A 13,508-nucleotide genomic window follows, 5' to 3' on the forward strand; every position below is an offset into this window, starting at 1 on the left:
AGAACCCTAGCAACAAAAAAAGGCAGAGAGAAAAGGTTTAGGTCAAAATATAAAAGCAGAAATATTCATATCTGCCTTGGGACCTCAGAGAGTCAGGAGAATATTTTAAATAAAATAATGAATATCCTTGGAGTGAGCTTGTTGCCACTTCCTACTATGGACTCACTGTGCCAAGTCTGCCTGTGAACTCCTTCTCAAATGCTAGCAACCAGAGAATTCCCATTTTCATTTAAAATATTTCATGGATACCCCAACCCAATCCACACTTCTGTCCTTGCCTGCATGGGACAGGGAAAAACAGGGGAGAAAAAACAAAAACAAGGGATGCTTCTAAAGTGAGCCTTTGGCTCAGAATACAAGCTTCAACAAGAAAAAACTGAATTCAGAGTAAATGAGTGTCCCACACCATTTCTGCACTGGGAACTTCACTGCCCCAGCTCCCAGGCAGGAACACTAATCCAGGGTGGACCAGGCCAAATGCTTTTCTGTGTGAGAGCAGGAAGAGATGGGGCAACCTGCAGCCTTGCGCAAAGCCTTCAGTGTGGAAATGGTCCCAGTGGTCCAGTTCTCCGCTAACCCAGATGATAAACCTGAGCCAGGAAGTATTCTTTGCTTATTCCTGCCCTCTCCCACCCTAATGTATTTGTTCTGATGCAGGCAAGTGATGTGGTAGTGCCAGTCAACAGTTACCTCCCTCTATTTTTCTTTCCTCCTTCCTTCCTCCCACCTCCCAGCTGGTGTCTTGACACCTGGTGCATTTTGAGCCCTGTAGTCTCCCAGAACGTCTGTGTTCTGAGAATTCTATTCTCTTAGCTGACTGTGGAAACCACCACAGCACTCCTCATCAAAAGTGCAGAATGTGCTGGTATTTTGTACTTTACATTTATTTCCAGCCTTCCTCCCTAGTGGAAATCAAAGCCACTTACATCATTCTCCTGTCCTCCTTTTTATCCTCACAACACTGAAAGTATGTGACAGGCACAAGATCACTAGGCAAGCTTTCATGGTGGAGCTGGGATTAGAACTAGGTTTTTTGTTTCAATTTTACTACCATACATAGTACGGGGAGGGGCAGGGGGAGGGGATGAGAGGGGGCTTCAAGGAGTACGGAAAATTCCAGGAATATCAGGGATCTTATGGTGTTCCAAGTTCTCCAAATGTTTGGAATCAAAGCTATGATAGACAATTTGTGATAATAGTATTTTTTTTCCTGAAAATTCTTCAGGAGATCTGGGGGTTGGGTTTTGTTCCTGTTCAAAGAATTCTACAGTAAATTAAGCAATTCTTGGATAATTTGTTGTGATTATTAACCAACAAATAGTCAGTTAGTTAGTGCAGTTAATCCCACTAGCCACTTCAGATGGTAGATCACAAATATCTGCCATATTTTATCCCATTTGTATTCAAAGGAGTTCAGGGGAGTTCTTCCCTCTTCTATTTTACACTCATAACAAACCTGTGAGGTAGATTAGGAGGAGACCGAATGCTGACCCAAAGCTGCCCAGAGAACTTCATGGAAGAATGGGAATTTGAACAAGGGTGCTTTTTCCCCCTAGTCCAATATTCTGTCTAATATACTCAATACTACCACTTTACTCTAAGTCCTTGACGGATTGATGGAATACAAATGCAACAAACAACTATTATGGAGATCCCATTGGGTTCTTAAGGCAAGAAACATTCAGAGGTGGTTTGCCATAGCCTGCCTCTGTACAGCAATCCTGTACTTCATGGACACCCATCTCAATACTAATGAGAGTTGATCCTGATTAGCTTCCAAGATCTGACAAGATCAGGCTAGCTTAGGTATCCAGGTCAAGGCAACAACTATACAGTAACTAAAATATAGCTTACTAAAATATCTGTCACTTCAAGTTATGTATTACATAATGAAACTGCCCCCCTCCTTCATGAATTATGGAGTTTATTTTGTGCCACACCTAACACAAGACTTAGAACTCCCGGATCAGGTAGTAGTCCCTAACCCCCGGTCTGGGGACCAGTACCGGTCCATGGATCAGTTGGTACCAGGCCGCAGCTACTCTTCATTCTCCCTGACTCCTGCCTTGGGCTGCCCTGCCACTCTGCTGCTGGCTCGTCTTTGGTGCTATCCAGAAGCCACCATGGCTGGGTCTCCCCCTTGGCATGGCACTGCGCAGCTGCTTCTGGCAGCGCCCCCAGCAGGTGGGGGGAAGTCAGGGGCGCCGGTGGGAAAACAAGTGGAGCAGGGGCTCAGGTGGTGGTGGTGACGTCCCTCGTCAAAAGACTACTCCCCCCTCCCAGGCCTCAGTAAAATTGTCAAGCATTGGCCGGTCCCCGGTGATAAAAAGGTTGGGGACCACCGAGGTAGATGGCAAGTCTGTGGGCAACAGCCAGTCTTCAGAAAACAATGTTGAATAATCTGGGTTGTTAGTATATGCACAAATTTCTGAGCACTTAGGATTCCATGACATCTTTTACATGTTTCCTTATAATTATTAGACAAGAGACAATGGTGCCTTTTATTACTTAATCCATGTCAGTTCATAGGTGCAATGAAACAGGCTCAGCAATCCCTAAATAGCACCACTCAGAAACTGTGCTGTGTTTAAAACAAAATAAAACAAAAGTGAGCATCTGAAAAGCATGTCAGGTGTGGATCATTTCATTTGGATTGGAAAGTAAACATCTGTCTACTAGAGTGGATACTGGTTGCTATAAGTTAAAAAAGATCTCTTCACTATTAGATGTAATTAAATATTCTAACAAAGATTTCAGTAATTTAAATGTTGCAGTACTGTTGTAATATTTTTCTAGGCTTCAAGAGTTCACAATTGTTTGGCCCACTCCAATCTGGGAACACTGGAGAAGTTATCACCCATCAAGGTAATTACTTTCAAGTTGAAATAATTACTCCATCAATGTTAATGGTCTTTCAACTTCAATAAAGCACTCACCTGCCGATAATCACTGCTAACCTCTTGCTCTCATGCAATTCCCTCTCTATTTAGTGGGTTATATTACAGCCGTTAGAGTGGTCACTTGTCCTGAACAGCTGCTGAATTTCACTTTGCTTGGCTGTGAACCATAAAAAAATTAGTCATCTGTGTATGATTTCCCCATAACCCAGAAGCCCTTGCAGAGCTAAGGATATGATCTTCTAGCTCTAATAGGGCATGTCTGGGGCAGCCATCTTGTTTCTGTTGGTGGCTACTCTCTACGCTATCAGCTGCACAGCAGTTCAATTAACATTTGCCCCCTCATTGCCACTGGCAGTGTTTGGTCTTTCCTAAGTGGCACATAGCCTAAGTGGCATGCACAGTTCTCAAACATTTTAGTTTGTTTATTAAGTTGTAGAATCGTGATAAAAAAAACCCTAGGCTTAATAAAAAAAATTGTTTCAAAGCATCTGAAAATGGGTAAACTTTGTTTAATTTTCGATTTTGTTATTTCATTTAAAAATAATATTGAACAGCAATGATTTGAAGTATTAATGTTGCTAGTTTATCATGGCGTATCTTGTAGCTGTAAATGTCTTGTAATTGGCTCGGTCTAGCACATAGGCTACAGTGTCAGAGGAGCAAAGAGCCGGAATCAAGTCCTCAATTGTGTAAACCACTGAATGACGACTGAACTGTCATTGTCTCTGTCTAATCTACCTCATTGGATTGTTGTGAAAATGGAGAAAAACAGAATCCTGTGCAGATTTTTTTTTAAAAGGTGATAGAGCTGTGAATGTGAAAGGATGTAGAATGTTATATGAGTTGCATATTCAACAAGTGTATAAAGCATGGTTCATATGCCAAGCCATGACATGGCACCTTCTGAACAGCCCCATGCTTACACTCTCCCTCTTAGGACTTCACTATGGAAAGAAGAAAATGTGGATCCATGTTGAAAACTGCTTAGAGATCTACTATTAATGAGATCTTAAAATTAAAACATTTTATAGATCATGAGATGTTATGTTTTGTTGGAGCTTTTGGACTACGATCTGGAAGACATGGGTTCAAATCCTCTGCCATAGAAACTTGATTGAGTCAGTCACTCTCTGTCAGCCTCACCTAAATTACAGGGTTGTTGTTTATTTTATTTTAATTATTTAATTTGTAGCCCACCACTCCCATAGAATGGCTTGTGGCAGGTGACATCATAAAGTTCCATTAATTGTTGTTGTTAAGTGCGAAGTCGTGTCTGACCCATTGTGACCCCATGGACAATGATCCTCCAGGCCTTCCTGTCCTCTACCATTCTTTGAAGTCCATTTAAGTTTGCACTGACTGCTTCAGTGACTCCAGCCAGCCACCTCATTCTCTGTCGTCCCCTTCTTCTTTTGCCCTCAATCGCTCCCAGCATAAGGCTCTTCTCCAGGAAGTCCTTCCTTCTCATGAGGTGGCCAAAGTATTTGAGTTTCATCTTCAGGATCTGGCCTACTAAGGAGCAGTCAGGGCTGATCTCATCTAGGACTGACCAGTTTGTTGGCATTGCAGTCCAAGGGACTCGCAAGAGTCTTCTCCAGCACCAGAGTTCAAAAGCCTCAATTCTTTGATGCTCGGCCTTCCTTATGGTCCAACTTTCACAGCCATACATTGCAAGTAGGAAGATCATAGCCTTAACTAGACACACTCTCCTTGGCAGGGTGATGTCTCTGCTTTTTAGGTTGCTGTTTAGATTTGCCAGAGCTTTCCTCCCCAGGAGCAAGCTTCTTTTAATTTCTTTGCTGCAGTCCCCATCTGCAGTGATCTTGGAGCCCAGGAAAATAAAATCTGTCACCACCTCCATTTCTTTGTTTTCTTGATGTTGATCTTTGTTTTCTTGATGTTGAGTTTCAAGCCAACTTTAGTACTCTCCTCCTTCACCCGCATCAAAAGGCTCTTTAGTTCCTCTTCACTTTCTGCCATTAGAGTGGTATCATCTGCATATCTGAGGTTGTTGATATTTCTCCCTGCAATCTTGATCCCAATTCGTGACTCATCTAACCCTGCCTTTCTCATGATGTGCTCCACATACGAGTTAAATAGGCAAGGTGACAGTATACAGCCTTGCCAAACTCCTTTCTCAAATTTGAACCAATCAGTGATTCCATGCCTGGTTCTTACTGTAGCTTCTTGATTTGCATATAGGTTTATAGGTATTTGCATATAGGTTTCTCAAGAGACAGATAAGATGCTCTGGTATTCCCATCTGTTTAAGAACTTGCCACAATTTGCTGTGCTCCACACAATCAGGGTTTAGCATAGTCAATGAAGCAGAAGTAGATGTTCTTTTGGAACTCCCTAGCTTTCTCCATGATCCAGCGTATGTTGGCAATTTGATCTCTAGTTCCTCTGCCTCTTCGAAATCCTGCCTGTACTTCTGGAAGTTCTCAGTCCACATATTGCTGGTGCCTATCTTGTAGGATTTTGAGCATATCTTTGCTAGCATGAGAAATGAGTGCAATAGTGCGGTAGTTTGAACATTCTTTGGCATTGCCCTTCTTTGGGTCCAACAATAAAATCCCCTAAAAACATCTTTAAACCGCCCGTGGTGCCACGGGCGCCACGGACTAAATAATTCGCTAAGGGGTGTGAAGGTGGGATTAGTCCGTGATGAGGAAGGGTCTGGATAGGACCCTTCCTCACGACAGACAATCGGAGGGACCAATTGGCAGGCGCGAAGCGCCTGCCGATTGGTCCCTCCGATTCCCAGCTCCAGGAACTGCGAGCCGCGTGCAGCGCGGCTCACAGTTCCTCCCGGCCTGACGCGGCGAGAGGCGCGAAGCGCCTCTCACCGCGTCAGCCCGCCACCAACAAAAGAAGATCGGCGCCCCTGACCAGCCCGCCGCCGCCGACCAGTCCGCCGCCGACCAGCGCGCTGACGACATCGGTAAGGCCCTAGCGCCCGCTGCATTTAGCTGCAGCGGGCTTGATTACTAGTCATGGTATAAAATACATTTCTGGCAGTGAAAAATGGATGTAGCTCCCCCCAATCTGCTCAACAGACTGCCCCCACTGTGCCTTAGGGGGGTCTGATAGAAGGTAGCCTTATGTGCTGGCTAAGTTGGGAGAATAAAATGGAAGAGGGGAGACAATTGTAAGCAACTTTGGGTCTCTACTCGGGAGAAAAATGTGGAATAAATATCTAAATAAATACATAAAGGGATGTTTCAGATCAAGAAACTATTACTTGACTTAATGACTAAACCAACAGTCTTGAGACTCCAGGGGAACCATAGACATATGTGGCTTCTGATTTTTAGGAAGAACTCTTCTGATTTTGTGATATTTTATTACAGTCACTGTACCAAACCTTTGGTACCGGACTGTCAGGGCAGCACACTGACTTTTCAACTGTTCTTGATTAAGCCCACGGTATGTCCCAGGAGCATACACAGCATCCTATGCTCTAAGAACAGAATCTTCTAACTGATTAAATAAAGGACAGAGCTCAAGGCTTGTTAAATACTTTAAGTCTTGCAAAGTAATGAGGAACCTTTTGTGTAAGAATGACTAATGGCATATCCCTTGAGAAGGCTCAAGTCAAGATGCTTTAGGAGATTAAATGATTTAACTTAGTACCCCAGAAAGCTATATTTTAAAGGGGCATAAGTTTAATTATTGGAATGCTAGTTCTTTCAATAAAATTAGATTTTAATTAAAATGTTTCATTCACAGATCTGCAGTTAAGGGTGTGTCAGCAATTTGATGGCACAATTCCATTCCCTACCACAGAGCTGTAACTTTCAAACTTATATCTACATTTCAGCCTCTTTTGCAACTGAAATAATGCACATGATATCGATACATTTACTCAGGTCAGCTCACCATACAGAGGCCACTGAACTTAGTCAAAAACAAAATTATGATGAACATAGAGGTATTCTGAATCAGGCATTCTGAATGAAACATACACTTTTATAAATAACGTAAACCTTATGCTGGTGGGGTTCTGCTCATAACCTGACGTTCAATTTTGCCTAAAAGCAAAATATAAAGCAGATTTCAAGGTACCTCCTTGGGTGAAACATTTGGAAACATTTGGGAATAAATTAAAGGTGATTTAACTATACCCTCCCAGATTGTTTGTCCATTTCAAGTCAAAATTGTTGATGGAACACAAAATATGAGTCATAATCTGGTAATGTGTTCTGCTGCAAAAAAAACCCTTGTAATGAACTTAACTTATGTAACAACGTGTGTAATGAGCTCAACTGCATTTCAGTGAGACTGGTGACTGTTGGTGAGAATGATGCTGGTTTTCAGATCTACAGGCATGTCTGCATGTGATCTCTTTAGCACCAGACGTTCTTGGAAACATCAGCTCCTGACAAGGAACAACTTTTTAATGACACGATACCTTGTCAGACCACTGGTCCTATTATTATTTGCCTCTATTGTAGAAATACTGTCAGTAACAGCACAGGCTAAAGATCAATCCCTATGGGAATTATATGTGCTCAATCAATACAACATACATCAAAGGAAGGATGCCATCCAATGTGCCCTACTTGACAGGAAGGACAACAAAACTTTTTCTATATAAATGAATTTAAAACTAATATAAATGAAAAGAAAGCCATGTACACATGAAAAATGTTACATAGTGAAAAATATTTCCTCTGAAACAGCTAAAGCGAGTTTCAATAAAAGAAAGACACAAAAAAAATAATCAGAATTATCTGCATTTGGTAAGTTATGTGCATATTTTTGATATATTATTTCAGTTTAGGTTTTTCTAGGGGAATAGTTTCTGGTGCCAAGGAAATACTAATTTAAAAGGCGTTAAAATGCTGGTGCTAAAGAAACATACTGTGGCAACATTATTTAAAAAGCCATTTTGGTACATTTTATTACCCTCAATACAACCATCTTGGATGTTTTGTGTTGTTGTTGGCATGGTGCGGAAGACAGTTCAACGCATGACTGGAGAGAGGGATTCTGAAGCTGAGCAACATGCTGAACACCACTTGAAAATGGTGCTTAAAAACCCCAACAACTACTACAAATGGTCCTTGTGGAAATTCTAGCCATCAGGCAGCCTTAGAGATGGGATTTTGAAAACAGTTACAAGACACTTTCGTATTTGATTAGGTCGGCAGTTACTGTAGTTTGTTGGGGAAGTATAAACATTCTACAGCTTGTGAAAATGAGGAATCCAGATTTGTCATGGCACGATACGCTGCAAAGTAAAGAAAGGACAGAGGGGCATAAGGCATTTCAATATTCCTGCTGTGTAAAATCTTATTAAACAGCTGGAGAATGATCAATCTTATGCACTGGTCGATGCTGTAGGTAAACAAATGAGATATTAACAATACAACCCCAAATCTCAGCTCTGAATGGCTTAGGATGGTGATCGAGCCCTGTGTTGCCTACCAGCACCATCTCAGAGCACTGATGGGTGACATCATATGTGTGACAGGGAGGAGCCGGGCTTAGTCAGTATCCTAAGTCTCTCCAGTCTTGGTCATGCCCTGAGTACTGATGTGACATTAAGAAGAATACCCTGCAGGGTTTTTATACTCTGCTTTTCACTAACCAAATGAGTCTCAAAGCGCACTCCTGAGTGGCCAGCTGGCATTGGGGAGAAGTAGACACTGGGGATGGGAGGCATGAGGAGCCCTGCACCTCCCCTCCCTGATCCTTAAGAAGAAGAAGAAGAAGAAGAAGAAGAAGAAGAAGAAGAGTTGGTTCTTATATGCCGCTTTTCCCTACCCGAAGGAGGCTCAAAGCGGCTTACAGTCGCCTTCCCATTCCTCTCCCCACAACAGACACCCTGTGGGGTGGGTGAGGCTGAGAGAGCTCTGATATCACTGCTCGGTCAGAACAGTTTTATCAGTGCCGTGGCGAGCCCAAGGTCACCCAGCTGGTTGCATGTGGGGGAGTGCAGAATCGAACCCGGCATGCCAGATTAGAAATCCGCACTCCTAACCACTACACCAAACTGGCTATCATAAGGAGCTGACTGCCAGCTTGAATCAGGAAAGGGATATGCTCTCTCTGCTCCCTGCCTTCCCAGAGAAAGTGGCAGGACTATCCAGGCGACAGCTGCTGCTGGGGGCATGATAGCATGCTCCTGAATTTCCAGCCAGCCGTGCTGACTGCCCAGGGTAATTGGCCAGCCACTTGGCAGCAGCTGTCACCTGGTCAGCCCCTCCATTTTTTCCTGTTCCTAATTATACATTTAAAAGAAGTATTATGCAGATGCGAGCTTAAACAGACTCCGGGGAATGGTAGAGGACAGGAAGGCCTGGAGGATCATTGTCCATGGGGTCGCAATGGGTTGGACATGACTTTGCAACTAACAACAACAACAACAACAATTGTGCATTACCACACAGTAGGATTGTAATGCGATAACCTAGGGTTGCTTTTGTTACTTTTAAAAAAGCTCTACCTGAGAGGAAAGGGGGGAGGCAATCAAGGGAGCAGAATGACTAGCCCCAGGTCATCCAACTGGGTGCATGTGGAAGAGTGGGGAATCAAATCTGGTTGGCCAGATTACAAACTGCCACTCTTAACTACTACTCCTTAATCATTAGGCACAAACCCAAAGATCTGAGGAAGCAGAATGTCTATCCACTCTGAAATCCCCAGGCTCCCCTGCCCCCAAATCCAAAGAACAATGGATGCAGTGAGTCCATACAAAAGCTTCCTGAAGATGACAGACAATGCCCATAGCAGGCCAGGGTCTCCCATCACAAATAGATGGTCAGGGCCCCATTCAGGACCAAGCTTGAACAAAGCCTGACCTTTGTTGATAATATTCTCCTTAGAACAAGCTCATGTTTAGGTTTGCCTGAGGTCATTTGCTAATCTGCTTCTTGTTCTTCTGGCCCTCAATCCTTCCCTGCTAGCCTACAGATTTGCCCAAAATCTGAAACAGAACCAGAATAGCAGAAGCCTGCTTCTGGTCCCATAAGTGATATCATTGAGTGTGCATCTGATAATTTTTCTGTTTCTAGTTTAACTTGGAATGCTGCCACAGCAGATGACAAATAACTTCCTAGTCAAATTCTGCCATCTCCTTCAACTGTAAATTCATACTCAGAAAGACTATTGGCTGCTTCTGGGACACTATTATGGTATTTTCAAATCAATGCCAGTTTAATGTCAACTCTGGGATATATCATTGCTGGAGGTGCTTCATAGTATGTTTCTGGTCCAAATATATTTTACAATATACTATCAGCAGTTTTGCTTTTTCCAAAATAAGAAAAATATTTACCTAAGTTTGGGTACTCTGTTCAGGTTTGCTCTTAGTAAAACATAGTATAGAAATACCAATTGTTGCTGTTGGTAAAAGCTCTTTCTTTTTATAGTAGTTAATTTATGTCTGATTGTGAAGAGGAAAATTTCGCTAATTATTAAACATAAATCACAGATGTCATGCTAATGTTAATTTTACTATCATGCTTAAGCCAGAATGTACTTCAAATACATTTTAAAAATTACATTCCAAGAATTGAAAAATATCTGATTTTGTTTCAGTTTTATTTTCTATCAGCCTTCAAGCTGGAATCATAAACCTATTTAATAAGAAATAAATTCCACTGCACTTGGTGGTATTTAATTGCAAATAAGTATATTTGGGATTGGGGATCATATACAAATGATTCAGCCATTTCTCCTTCAGGTTGCATATGAATCATCCTTTTGCAAAATGTATATAAATAATGTACACTGTATATGCATTTGTGCACCATAATTAACTCAGAACGGGAAAGTGCCAGAACATGCAATAAATGCAAGACGGAAAAATGTCAGAGAAACTGCAGCAATTTCTTGTGCCTGTTTCAACTGTGGAAGACGTGGGCCACATACCTACATGAGAATTGCTGGTTCTGGGAAGAGCACCTGAACTACTGACACAAATTGAAGTAATGAAACATGAAGTTCTAGGATTACTTAATAAATTAAACATGACACTGATTTTGGGTCTGGAAGTTATATACCCAAGAGTTCTTTACATTTTAATCCTAAAAAGGGGTTATACCTTTCTAGAAAAAGAACAACCACCTGAAGCAGTCTTTCCATGAGTATTATAATGTGGATAAATTTTTGAGGAAAGAGGGAGAGAGAAAAAGGAAATATTTGTTTTTTTCCCCTAACACATCTATAATTCCTTGGCTAATAATATTTTCTTCTTGGAAAATAATGTGTCTTGCAATTTTTTTGCATGCACTTTGCTGAATGCAAGTTCAATCGGTATCTACTTTTAAGAGCTCAGCAAAATATAAACGGTACCATAAATATAGTAAATAAATCATAGAAGAGAAAATACTAGTTTGCACCATCCTTCCTTCTAGCAATATGATAAAATATCTGTATTCATGATGTCGAAAGGGTCACACAGTCTGGATCCTCTCATAACCAAATGTGGTAAGCCAGAAACAGCATACTGAGACGGAGTGTAAGCCACTCAGTTGCACACAAAACACATAACACAGAAGAATGAGTAGATGAGATATTCAAGAAACACTAGAGGGTGCAGTCTACTCCACTGGTCTATGGAATTCTTGTAATCAGTCTTCAATTCATCAAAAGCTAGAATATTCCAGATGGAGAAGAAGATGATTGAATGGTGAGGAACAGAGCCAGCATATAGCAGGAAGCAGAGAATGTGAACTTCATGGGGACAACTGAGGAGACCTAGGTGTAAACTGCACGGAGCTTTTATTCCAAACCCAGATCAATTCAGTCCCTGCCCTCTACACAGAATGCGATTTCCGTTTGGATTTTGGCCGATTTAAAGTTTCCTTCTGCAGCAAGAAGGACTGATCCAGTGTGACCCTACCTTTATTGTGCAATAACTCAGAGTGCTGAAAATCGTCAATATCCATTTGGGAAAAAAAGCTCCGTGGTAGAGAACCTCTGATAGGCTACACCTGGTCATGTGACATGCTTGCCTTAAAGGAGAAGCCCCTAATTTCTCTCAACTTCTGTTGGTCCTGGATTTTTCCTCACTCCTCTGCCTTTTTTGATCCTCTCCCCCTCGCCGCCTCCAAGAAAAGAAAGAGGCTCCCTGCTTGGCTCCTTCCCCCCCCCCCCTTCAAGAAAAGAAAGAAAGAGGCTTGGCTCCCTACCCTAGCCACGTGCAGAAGACTTTCCTGTTTCAATGGGGGGGGGAGGAAGAATCGAGTTCAAAGCGATCAGAATTCAACAGGATTGACAATGGAATAAAGAAAGTAAGTGCAGACTCTGCCCTAGGCTGAGCAACACCCTCCTAAGTTCCCTGAATTCAATGGCTGCAGTTTAGGATTGCATTGTATAGAAATCAAATGTCAAACTGTTCCTCTTCTAAGCAGTCTATTAAGTTGTCACTAAAATCAGCCTCCCTAACAAGGCGGCTGGAAACTGGGCAATGTTGCACCAGTTTTTGAAAAGCCCAGAGGATATTCAGATAATTAAAGGCAAAGGTAAAGGTATCCCCTGTGCAAGCACCGAGTCATGTCTGACCCTTGGGGTGACGCCCTCTAGCGTTTTCTTGGCAGACTCAATACAGGGTGGTTTGCCATTCCCTTCCCTTCATATAATTAAAGGTCAATTAAATTACAGTAGACAGAGTAGAGGACTAGATGGATAGTTCTCACAATGGAGGGAAGTAAGCAGTTGGTTCTGCAAAGATCAGTATAGTAGTTGGAATTGTTTAATTAATTCATAAATTATCTGGAATTTGGAGGTTACAAATGTAATCATGGTGGTGGAAACTGCCAGCAAGTGGCAGATGATTTATGGTGACCCCATAGGGTTTTCAAGTCAGGAGATGTTCAGAAGTGGTTTGCTATTGCCTGTCGCTGAATGTCCTTGGTGGTTTGCCAGCCAAACATTAACCATTGCTGACCCTACTTAGCTTCTGAAATCTGAGAAGACTGAGCTAGCCATACTCAGGTCAGGGAAAGAAATGTCGCAATCAAGTTTATGGAGGATACCAAATGATTCCAGATTATGAAGAGCTCCCAGAAGATCAAACTGGGTGAGTAGGCAACAAGGTGGCAAATGAACTTCAGTGTACTTAAGTGCAAAATGATGCACAAAAAATTCTGACTTCAAAAATATGCTGAAGGAGTCTGAACTCAATGACAAGAAATGAGGTCTTGCAGCTGTAAGTGAACAGCTTGGACAAGTTCACTCAGGGCATTTCTGCACCCATTAAATTTAGTGAAATGCTTACCTTATATAGTCATTATATTCCGGCCCCTCCATATGACATCACCAGCATCCAGCATCTGGGCAGTAACTGGCTCTCTACATCCTCCACTTTAAAGTGCAAGTTGGGGAATTGCATAAAGTGGATTCACCAACCTATTTAGCGCAAGATACTGGAGAGCAACCCTAAAGCAACCAGCAAAGGGAAGGTTGTTGTTGTTAGTTGCAAAGTTGTGTCTGACCCATCATGACCCCATGGACAATGATCCTCCAGGGAAGGTATGGAAGCTCAGACGCACTAAAGGCGCCTGCCTCATCCCATCCGCCTCCCTGGTTCCAGGGGATGGGAATTTCTTTTTTTTAATGTCTAACTTCCTGGAGCATACAGGCGATGCCAGAAAT

The 13,508-nt window shown here is 42.3% G+C and overlaps 1 protein-coding gene and 1 pseudogene across 1 annotated transcript in view; both read right to left on the reverse strand.

Annotated features, from left to right (window-relative positions):
* Positions 1 to 13,508, reverse strand: part of USH2A (usherin) — a 684,687-nt gene that overhangs the window by 90,847 nt on the left and 580,332 nt on the right. The gene's annotated exons all lie outside the window — the stretch shown is intronic.
* Positions 11,176 to 11,591, reverse strand: LOC143837565 (protein cornichon homolog 1 pseudogene; annotated as a pseudogene).

This window comes from Paroedura picta, chromosome 1 (genome assembly GCF_049243985.1).
Source record: "Paroedura picta isolate Pp20150507F chromosome 1, Ppicta_v3.0, whole genome shotgun sequence".
Classification (NCBI taxonomy): Eukaryota; Metazoa; Chordata; class Lepidosauria; order Squamata; family Gekkonidae; genus Paroedura; species Paroedura picta.